At 39.2% G+C, this 12,180-nt stretch overlaps 1 long non-coding RNA gene across 1 annotated transcript; it reads right to left on the bottom strand.

The window, feature by feature from the left end:
- Positions 1 to 1,484: 1,484 nt before the first annotated feature.
- On the bottom strand, positions 1,485 to 11,818 carry LOC136996258 (uncharacterized). The gene is made up of 3 exons (XR_010887538.1): positions 11,715 to 11,818; positions 9,246 to 9,518; positions 1,485 to 1,528 (listed from the first exon to the last, which is right to left on the bottom strand). It is a non-coding gene; the product is annotated as an uncharacterized lncRNA (long non-coding RNA).
- Between the last annotated feature and the right edge of the window lie 362 nt (positions 11,819 to 12,180).

The following is a 12,180-nucleotide window of genomic DNA, read 5'->3' on the forward strand; positions in this document are numbered from 1 at the left end:
ATGAATATACCAACGCTAGTGAGGTGCTCAGACTCCAGGTTAATGACAGATCTTCAAAGCATCTGAGGGAAAGAGAAAGCAAGTTGTGCATCCATGGTATCACTTGCTTCTAGCTTATTCATGCAATAGCAATACAATCCAGAACCCCATCCTTGCTTTGCACTTTCTTTTACTTTGTGCCAATGTGTGTTCATGACAAAGCCAGGATTATGCCCTGACTTCACTGATTGTCCATTTTAACTGAAGTAAAAAGAAAAAGTCAATGGGAAACACAGGGCCGGTTAAAAAAAAAAAAAAGAACCCCACAGAACAAAAGCTTAACCAACTACTTACCTTCTGTTGTTTTAAAGACAAAGTTCTGGTTTAAAAGGTAATTAGCTGTTTGAACAAGTACTTTATCATGGTGAAGGGCATTACAATTTTTATTGGTGTTTCCAACTACTCTTCCAACTAACCTGAAAAATGAGCAAAAGAGAAACCCCAGTGTTAAGACAGTACCATGGTTAATATACTTTCTAAGAAAAAGAAAAGCTCTCTAATACTCCAACTTCCAGCAGCCAGTAGAGAAGGAAAATGTTGTTATGGCAAAGCTGGTGGCAATATTTTCTCACTTATTTTCTCACCTCTGACATTTGGAAATCCATTCTGACTTTGCTTTTGCAGATTGCATTTTCTACTTCCAGCATACCCGTGACAAGGGAAATTTTTGGAATAGGCTGAACTGGTGAGTTAAAGTCCAACATCTGATGAAGTCCAGCATTTTACAGACATGCTGGGTAACACCTCTGAAAACCACGCTACTCCCTCCTGATCTTGGCCACATGCCAGTTGAGCAGAGGAGTCCCAGGGGACCAGTCATGGAAGTGGAGCACACTGTCAGGGGGAACTTGGAGCAGAAGCCTGAGGACTCTGAACAGCTGGCTGTATGCCTTACTGGATCCCAAAGCCCCCAAACCTTTAATTCTGCTGCAAATCAAGCATGACTCTCATAACAACGCTTCCCCGGGGAGCCAGGGAGAACCCAAACCAAAAAACACCATTCAAAACATGATTTTACTTTTCTTGACGATCTGAATGCAAAGTATTATTCTGGACTCTTAATGAACCTGAACCAGAACTGCATTCCCTCCTAGCCCTTCCTCCCTACCCATAGTGTAAATACAAATACACAAAATCATGTATACTGAATGCTGGTGCAGACTAAAAGCTTATGGCCCATGCATTAGCAGGGGCACAATTTGCACACTGAGGTCTAGAGAAACATCATGTCCCACTCTCCCTCATCCTCATCATCTCCCCTTCACACAAAACACATATGACAAGCCTTACTCATGCATCATGATGCTGCTCTGCAGATCCAAGCCATGACCTTTCAGCCTTGGAACATTTTGCGCCTGTCTGATGAAAGCTCTAATTACACGGTTTCTGCTGGGATGCCATCTTCAAGTCAATCATCCTTGATTTCTGTTTTTCTCTGGTGTATTATCACAGCTAGCAGTGCCTACTGGGTCCCATAAGACCATGAATCCTGCAAGAAATCCCATTAGTTTATATGTCTGTGTGTGAACCTGGGAGAATGAGGAGGACTGTCCCTCTGGACCATGAATATCTGGTCTCACCATACCTTTCCCTTATCCTTGTGCAAAAGATTCCAGTGTTCAAAATTTCAGAATAAGTGGAATTAGACAACAGTCCCACCATGGACTCACTTACATTGCAGCAATCGATCTTTCAGGATCTGAAAAACTATTAATAAAAAAAATATTCAAAGTTGTTCTCGCTGTTACTCCTCACTGTGACTCAACATGCATAATGAATGGTTGCCCAACTACTTATGTTCCTCATTCAAAGACAGTTAATCCAAACATTCCACAGAAAAATCTTTCAGCCATCTGTGAATGGCTTTGACACATACAACATGAACTGCTGACAGTTATCCATCAGAGGACGAAGAGTTGCAGTCTTTTCCTGGTCCTCCTAGCGAGACCTCAGAAAGTATATCTACACAGTGGATTCTGCCTTCCTACCCAAGGGCAAGAGAGATGACCTAGATGACCTTTTACTGTCCCTTTCAACCTTATGATTTCTGTTTTAGATGGTATCAGGCTTCCTTCCCAGTAGGAGTTACTCTCCTCTGTGACAGTGCACCTTTTCAGCAGATGATTTGAGCTTCAAGAGATTTGCTCCTCTAGAACAGCTGCAAAAGTCTGACTGCAGTCCAGCTCAGACATTGTTCCTTCCTTTAAAGTGACATGCCCCATTCCACTACTGCCAGCTTAGACCAAGAGAACATTTCAAGCCATACTTGCCTGGCAACAAGAAAAGGGAAAAGAACAAGTAATAGACTAATCATTTCCTTCTAACTTTAAAAGTTGTTTTCTCTGAAATTTAGCTTTTCATATCCCTCTCACAACAGATGCACACATCGTTACTTCTATTCTGATATGCAGTTATTTTTAAAAGAGCAGGGAGATGTAATTGCTCCTCTTCTTAAGGTCACAGATTCAATTAGCTTCTGGTATTGAATCCATACACTTGGAAGCCATATCCACATCCCCAAATATCTATTTGGCTGGACATAAAGAATAAACGCCAGTTTAGTTCATGTGAAAATGGCTCTGCTAGCACTTTCCACCTCTCTGTTAACAAAGCTGCCGAAGGTAAAACTCACATCTGTAGACAGACAGCCCAAATCACTTTACCATTTAGATCTCATCTACACTCATTTAAGCAGCAGAATAAAACTGACAGCAGCACTGTTAGCCAGCCCTCTGCATAGGGATTTATTTCTCTCTGAAGCAGGACAGCAGCTCAGGTATGTTTTTTCAAAACAATAAAATAAAAATAAAAATAAACAGAGCTCTCCCTCATATTGGCACAGAGACACACCTGATTCACAAGATTTGTCCATGGCTCACACGGTCAAGAAAATTTTCTATCCAGGCACAGTACATCTATGGTCATTTTTTCCTCAATAAAGCATAATGGAGGATATCATCTACTTATCCGTACAAGAATCAGTAAGATGGAGCTGTACAATTTCATGAAAGGACTGGCTTGTAAAAGGATGTGGATGTGCTACAGCCAAACTACATTCCTTGCTTGTAGATTGTTAATTTGGAAGAATTACACCAGTTCTGAGAAAATAACTGGTGAAAGAACAAAACTCCAGGTGTGGAGTACTGCTACCAAAATTCCTTCTACCAAACAGATCCAGCTTAAAAAAAAAAAAAAAAAAAGTGTGTGGGGGAAGGGGGACATTTACTCAATTTACACTCCCATGACCTTTGGCACAGCACTTGATAATGGCATCCACACAGGCTCCTGATATGCACTGCTACATGGCTTGTTCTGAAAACACCTTGGACATCCTTTTCATAATGTAATCCAAAGTATCCAGCAGCACAAGTTAAAAGAGAGTTTTTGAACATACCAATCCCTGCCAGATTTCTTTAGGGTCTGAGTTCCCCTCTGCAAAACATGCTGAATAATAGCTTTTCATACCTGTGATAGTGAAGTGTTAGGAATCTTCAGCTAGGGGTCACTAGAATTTAAGACAGAACAGGATTTCAGAATCTGAAGTTCTTCCAGAGGACATGATCTACACAGAAAACTACTAGACAAAAACTATATCAATGGGAAGATTAACTGAAGCTCCATATTCCTCCTACAATATTGCTCTTGGTAAAGGGATTCAAAAATAATAAGTGTGGCACTTTGCATGAATCCACTGATAACCAATTCAGTTTCTTGTCAAAACAAGCACTCACTTTTCTACAACATACAGCCAAAGCACTAGGCTCTCTGCTTTATATATTCTGCTCTTGCTAACATGCCATCAGGGTAGAGAGCAGGCTGTATTTGCTTTGAAAAGATCAACCCAATCCCAAATGCATATGAATACATCCAGAACTGAAGGATGAAAAAAGTTCCATGGATGACCTGTTTATGTTACAATAAATTAGTTCATATTACAGGTTATTTTATAGGGATAAAGTGTGCATCATCTGCTGCATGTGTTACTTCACTTGCTGAATTTTTAAAGAAATGACTACATAACACTTGGTCCTAGCTGACTACCTAAGATACTTAATTCAGCAGAAATTGTGGCCAGTCAATCACAGAGAGAATCAAAGCAAATCTCTAACTACCAGTAGTCCCCTTACAAAGAAAGGGGAGATAGTCTCTCTCCCTCCACACCATGCATACTGTCCCTGTGCATTTCAGTTGCAGAAACTTATGAAGTACACACATTTTCCTCCTTCTCTGTTATGGCATTCTTATAGGAAAAATTACTCTGCTATCTATCAAATCATTAATTGTCACACTTTTCAGGAATGCATCATTGACAGACAGCAGGTTATGCCAGTTTTCATCAGTTGACACTTCCACATGCCTCTGCCCCTCACTGTTCTTTCTGATTTCTATTGCAGAAAATAAAATAAACATGTCAAGTTAGGGAGAGCAGTTCTTTCATAGAATACCTACATGTTGGTAAGCTAGGGAGAAGTCAACAATGTAAGAAAGGCTCATAAAACAGGACTGGAAAAGGAACGGTTAAAAAGGCGAGTCTGCTACAGAGCCAGAAGGAAATATGATGAACATGAGAGTGTTTGTCAAGAATTAATAAAAGGTACAGGACTGCTACTCCTTAGCAACAAACAATGAGGTTACTAGAATTCAAGGACAGAATAGAGAACTTGGGACATATCTAAACATGCAATGGAAATGCTGTTCAGAGATCCATGCAGCTCCTAGACCCCATACTAGCTCTACAGAACTGCGTCATTCAGCTGCTCTGTATTGGATCGCACTTGAGCTGATAAGCAATGTGAATAACGTTAATTAGCCTGGGTACAGCAACACATCAAAGTAACCATCCTGCTTTCAGGAATGAGTTAGTTCAACATGGTGACATGCACTCTGCTCCATGTAAGCACCACCTGGAGTTCACCCTTGCTAAGGCACCTCTGTACAGCACTCTGGACCAAGATGCAGACACGCTCTTAATCCTTTTCATACAGATCACAGTACCCATCCAGCATGCTAAGACTGTGGTAAACTGAGAGGATTTTTAATATGAGAAGCATTATGTAATAATGACAACAGAAAAGCTGTAAAGCATTATCAATAGGTATTGCTAACACCAGAGAGAAAGAGTCAATGGTTGTGCTTTATCAGTATAAATCTGTAATTGCTTTATTAGTTTTTACTATAATGTTATACTGCAGTACCATCTGGCTACTCGTGTTGAAAAAGGATGTATTCAGAACCAAAACAAGCGCACAGCAGGCTACTACAGTGATTAAGGGAAAAGGAAGTTCATTTTTGGAGAATTCATTTTTTTTAAAGAGTTTGCCTCTTGTACCTTGTAAAAATGAAGCCGGACAGGAGATATGACTGCACTCCATAAATACATGAGGTGGAAAAACAGCTATTTCAGACAACATTGCATAAGCACGGAACAGGAAAAAATGGCCACGAATAAGTTCAGGCTAGAAATTTCAAGAATGATTTCTAACAGAAGACTGAAATTCTGGAACACCATTCCAAAATAAGGCACAAGATGACAATCTAAGCAGTTTTAAAATAGAACTTGCTACATCTACAGACAGGATTATGCAATGTGGTTTCTGTGACAGCAGGGAACAGGCTCTGCAGTTGGAGGAGGTCCCTTTCAATCACACCTTCTATAACACTAGAACACCGAATCAATTCTCTTAATGGAAAAACAAACACAGACAGACCATCATTAGTGTGTGAAACAGGTCATATATATTTTCTTGCACAGATAAAAGGGAACAGACTAGGATGCCAGTATCTGAAATTTCCTATTACCAACATTTGTAAGGTTTCTTAAAAAACAAAACAAAACCCCACATTTATTAAAACAGTGTCCACATCATTTGGGATTGCAAATAACCTTGGACAACTAAAACTAAGATTTTTATTAACTAAAAATCTAAAAACTAAGATTATTTTACATACAAACCATTTCAAGGTGCTGAGTGCATTCTTTCTGTGTACCCATGACCATATGTCGTCCTCATTTATATTTTGTGATCCTGTCTGTGATGACTCAGACAGAAATAACTTCATCCAATGCTACCTGTTCCAAAAACAAAAAGGGAGCAGGAAGAAAAGCCAGTTGTGATTTTACTGGTGGATTTTTTTTTTTTGTTTGATATGAAGCAAAAGCAAATCAGACTCTTAGATGATAAGTCTTTCCTTCCCTATTAATAATGTCTTCCCTTTTTAATTTTGATTAAATAAAATTAAACCACATCAAATACATTCCAAAGATGTCTGGCAAAGCTTTTCTAGGGTTCCTGAAGCTCTACGCCAGAGGGATGTTCTGATTCTCAGTGTGAGCCATTACACATCTGAGTTACCAGCTCAAAGATTTGTGAGATTAGATGAACAGATCTATTAACAGGAGGAAGCAAGTAAGTTTAATAACTGTACCAGTTCTTCCTTGCTCTCTAACCAAACATGTTGAGCAGCTCTGAACTGACTGCAGGTGAAAGTGGCATCCTTCCAGGACTTCTCATTAGCTCTTAGGAATTAATAACAGTATCTGTTCTAGTAATGCCAACCTGCTTTTCTGAACATTTTTCACTCAAAAAAACCAACAAAAACCCCCCAGAAAACACCACACATACATGCACACACTGACCAAGAAAAACACAGCAGTGATCACATGCATTTACCCATTATAAAAATGACATTCTTTATTTTCAAAGCTACCCACAGTTTTTTCCATGGAGAAAAATTCACAGAATAGAGGGCTGAAGAGTGGACATGTTCTAGTCCTACTTCTCCTGTATCTTCACAGAATAAGTGGGATGCATTGAAAGCTTATGCTTTTTGCTGACCCTCACACGGAAAGAAGCAATATACAACATATTCAATTATGAAAACCTCATGAGCCATCTTCACAAATGTAAAAGGCCAACCTTACTGTCTCCCAAGCTCAATTACTCATAATAATACACCTTGCTTAACAGAATCCCATTGAAAAGTTCATCACAGCTCCTAAACCCAATAGCATTACTTTGCTGCATGTGAACATCACAGTCAGAGGTGAAAAGACACAAAACCAACATTTATCAACATCTTCGTGCCCAATTACATTTGTGAATGCAAACTGCATGCCTGCAGCACCAATTACCATAGTAGTCATATCCTAATGTCAGTAGCATTAGTCTCTTCTTTGTAATGAAATAAGTTTCAGAAAAAGTTCAGTTAATTGCATCATTAAGGTAAAGAAACGCAAGGGAAAAATCAGACAGCTTGAAGAGCATGATATAATTAACTTTTAGTATGTTGTTCATTTTTCTTGGACCTCTCTGGGCTTTGTAACACTGATGTAACTCTATAATCCTAGCTACCTCTGTTTCTACCATACACAAGCACAGGGAAAAGCACACTGCTCAAAGCAAAACTTTAGAAACAGTGATCCAAAACATAGGTGTTCTTCCAGACGGCTTCTGGAATATAGCAATGTGGTCTACAGTAATTATGCATATGCCATTCAGCACAACATTCCACTTCTTCAGCTCTGAATCCATTATATTTACTTTAAATTACTGCTTGCTTTGTGAGCTACTACCTTTTACAGAGAAACCCTGGGACAGAGAGCAGGGACAGAAAACGATGAGGAAACTGAAAAGGGAAGAGAATTCAGCATGTTTCATTACAAAAGGGTTAACAGAATTAGACCACAAAAGTCTAAGATTACTTTGTCTGTGTGCTAGAACCCCTCTCATTCTCTGCCTGTTTTTGCTTTTGAAATCACAGATTAGTATAGGGATTGTTCCTTCACATTTGGAAAGCACACACCCGGTGCTCATTGCAATAGCACCTGGATCTTGGGATGAAAGCGAAAACATACAAATAATTTAATACCTTTATCTTATTGGGAAAATAATCACAGAAAAAGCATAGGGATGTGTTTTTTGATGAGGCAGTCACTCAACTCTATATCCAAAAGCAAGAATCTGCAAGTCGGGAAAAGCGTGCTTCAGTAACTCCAATATTCATGATAAAGAACAGCAGCAAATCTGGCTATAAAACATAGCATGTGCATGATACCTGTGGAGTGGTGACCCTTCTCTTCCCATTCCCCGAGGACTAGAGGTTAGAGGTGACCACCTTTTAGAAAAGTGAAGTGCATCAAATGGGAGGGAACATCCAGGACAAAAAACTGAAATCATACCATCTGTATATAGGCTACCAGATGGAAACCTAGCAGTTTTTGTATAGAAGCTAAGAATGAATCAGCACCATAGGATGGGACTCATGCCCTGTTGTCCTACCTCCTCCATGGATTATGGGATAACAGCAATATCTCATGACATCAAGGTAGGCTCTTTCATAAAGAGGTCACTTTTCAGACTCCCTGACAATTGTCCTCATTTAGACTAGGACAAATGGGAAACAAAAAACATCAGTGAAAGGTATAGATGAATAATCCAGTCCAGATGAGCCACTGCAGTTGGCTCCAGGGAAAAAAATGAGACCATCTCTGTTGCAGAGTAAGGCCATAAAGGAAGTCTGAACTGGCAAATTTTTATCCACAGCTGGAGTGGGCTTCCAGCATATATACAGTCAAATACTAAAGTTCAGCGATTTGCAGTCCCCTGAGTAATTTACTTATGTGCCCATACCAAAGTATGCTTGCATTCTAGCCTTTCAGTTAGTAATTTCCTGACCCTGGAACTAAGCAAGCTAATTTTTCTGTTGTCTGGTTTTGACTGATCATGCATATTAGTTCATCATAAAATGTGGTCTAATACTGACTGTTTTGTAGTAACCTATCTTAGTACTTACTCCTTTGGCAGCCAAAAACACTGAAGGGTAGCAAACACTTGGCTTTTTCATCATGGAGCTGAGCCAACCTGTTACAAGGCTGGTTATCACTGCAGCCTTGCCACATATTCTTACATTCATATCCATATTGCCCAGGAATGTAGTCTACAGATGCATACACCTCACAGCTAAGAACCAAGTACAAAAGAAAGGGTCAAGAACAGAGGATGAGCAACCAGGTGCTTTTGGATTTCAGTTAAATAGTCTTAAAATAAAACAAATCAATTTTCTAACACCATGCACATACAGGCAAACTCTTGCATAATCCCTAAGTTCTACATTACCGGACTGAAATGATTTTACAGGTCTGGGGGGGGGGGAGCAGCACACATGATCTTTCTGTACAAGCCAAAATGCAGTTATAACATGTTTACCAGATATAGCCTTGTAAATCTGAGCTCCCAACTTCATGTTGCACGTAAGCACTCGGGTGGATATCGTCTTTTCTTGAGAGGAACTCAAAGCTACTTCATTTCTAAGGGAAGGAAGGATTGAGGGCACACCGTCAGGATACAGCTAATCAGGAAGAGCTCAGAGCTACTTCTGTCCATGAGGCCACATGAAGGAGGGTCTCCGAGGACCTAGTAGGCAAGGCAGGGAGGCTTGGAGGGCAGGACAAATCTCCTGCACACAGAGGGCTCAGCAGCCTAGGGGAAAGGCAGAGAGAGATCCGTTACCGTCAGCACAGGAGCTTGGAACACCCAAGTTTAATTAACATCACAAACTAAAAAAATAGTATTTCCATTTGGCTTATGTACCCAGTGCATTCAGGACCATTTTGTGTAAGAGAGAAAAATACTATGTCTTAGCTGAAGTCTAGTTCCCATCCACCTACATCTTGACACAAATCATAAGGAGAAAGGTAACCAGTAAGCAAGAAAGCTTCAGGCACCTTCCACACTGCACAGTATTATTTTTTAGATCCTTATTTATTTGCAAATTGTTTTGCAGTCTGAATATCAAAAGCTTTAACAGCAGGATTGATCTAGAGTCCTTTCAGATTGAAAATGTATGTAGTGCTTTTCCAGCAGAATGCCCATGAGAAGTATTTTACTCAAGCCAACTAGCTATTTCTGTAGTGATTGCAGCATTTCATACAACTGTTTTATTTATTCCAGTAGTTTCTACTTTGAGCGGCAAACCATCTAACACAAAGCAGTACAGCAAACAAAACAGCAGCTCAATTTCAGTTAGTGGGTGAATAGGATAAAATGGCAAAAAACATCTTTCAAAACTAATTCAGAATGCATTAAAAGCTGCTTATCAGTCCATTTTTCCAAACCTGTTCTTGCACAGCAATCCATAATCAAAAGAGGCACTGAGAAGGGAGGAAGAGAGATACTCTGCTGCTATAATTGACACAGCTCTTCTGACCTCGATGAGCTAAACCAATTTATGCCAATTTATCTAGCCCATAGTTTGCTATCTCTGGAATCTGCCCAAATATTCCTCAGGCAAAATGCATATTCAAGCAGGCAGACAGTATAGAATTAGGCATCATATAAGAACCTGCCTGGATCCAGCCAGAACTGCTGCTCATTTTATTAGTATCTGCTCGTCCCTCACAGACCTACTGCTGGCATGTGGGACAAGCAGTTGCCAGAAGTCCCCCATTTTGCTTGAGCTGAACACATCCACTCTGATATCTCTTAATATACAAAAGTCTGTTCAAATAAATTAGTGTAGGTAAATATTACTAAAGCAAATAATCCATCCCCCTCACCATCATTGTTGTACAATCAGAAAAGCACAGAGAGTTTCCTTTAAATCAGTCTCTTGTGGAACAGGGAGGTATTGCAGTATAAATATCCTCTTTCTTCTTTTCAAAACAGCTTGTATTAAAAAAAAAAAAGCTATGGAATTATAACTACCCAAAACAACAACAATAAAAAAAAATCCACAAATGCTCTCATACTACATTCTATAATAAACATAATAGCAACAATCTGAGGTCAAGCCTTTATATGAATCAATCTAAAAGAAAAAGAAACATTCATACTGAATCCTGTTCATCTACATTCAAATCGGAAATGCTACTCTACTATTGTATTAACTCATAAGTCGACATTGGACGCTTTCATGAGTACAGTTTAAATTTGTGCCGCTATCTATATGCCAATTTCTTCTGTAATCAAATATAACAAATTCTTACAGAAAACACACCTTTAATACACAGTTTATATCACCCTTTTCATTAGGATAATTAACATTATTTGCTTTCTTGTGGTAAATCAATGTAAGAAATGAAATACAAAACAAATAAGATGACAAGACCTCCACAATGACTGCAGATAATCCTGAAAATTCATACAGAACTTCAAGAAAGAAGATACATAAAAGCAAGCAGAAGTCTTAAAATGTGGATGTAGAAATTCTGCTTTTGTCCACACAAGCGCTTTAAAATGTGCATCCATTTAAGTCATGAGACAGATAAAATACACAAAAAAGCTAAACAAAACCATCAGCTGGAGCTTCAGCTAGTTCCGAACTGTACCTGAATTTGTAACTTTTATCAGAACAAAGCTGCATCATCATGGAGGCAACAGTTTTTGAAATAGAGAGGCTTGAACTCACTAAGCAATCCATCATAATATTTGTCTGTATTATGGCTTTCCCTCAGCGGTCAGAGAACATTACAGTTCAGTGAACAAACATGCATTCCCAGAATAACTAGTATTTGCATAGAATATATTATCTCTGTAACCTGTTTAAATCACACAATCACAAATCATGGCAGCATGGCCTCCTGAATAAATTTTCTATGATAAGAACTAGTATGGTTTCCTTCATACTAAAAACACAGCAAGTCTACCACTGAGATGAGACAAAGGTATTTCCAATACCTTGCAAACAGGCCTGCAGAACATTTTAGAAGACACCGTACAGACACAGTAGCCGTTTTGCCAAAGAGGCAGCATTCTCTGGTACAGGGGAAATGAACTGCCAGTATCCATGATCATGTTATTCTCTGTGAAGAAATGAAAGAGATGAAGTTAATCCTTTCACACAAACGTACTTTTGACACACAAATTAATGCCAAAACTGAAGCTGTCCTAATGTTACTACTGTATTCTTCACTTGGAGTGACAAGAAACAACACTGTGTGCTTTTTTTTGGAGAGCTAAAATTAAAATACCTCTTTTTCTTACTGTATTTTTGTAAATCTGTGGAAAGGGACATAGCTCTAAATGACACCAATGGAGCTACACTCTTACAGGTGCAGAGGACCTGTCTGAGTATTACTATTCTCCATGAACTTGGGGTACCCTGTCCCAAAACCCTTCCTTCCAAACACCCTTCTGAATCTTG

Source organism: Apteryx mantelli, unplaced genomic scaffold, assembly GCF_036417845.1.
Source record: "Apteryx mantelli isolate bAptMan1 unplaced genomic scaffold, bAptMan1.hap1 HAP1_SCAFFOLD_327, whole genome shotgun sequence".
Taxonomy (NCBI): Eukaryota; Metazoa; Chordata; class Aves; order Apterygiformes; family Apterygidae; genus Apteryx; species Apteryx mantelli.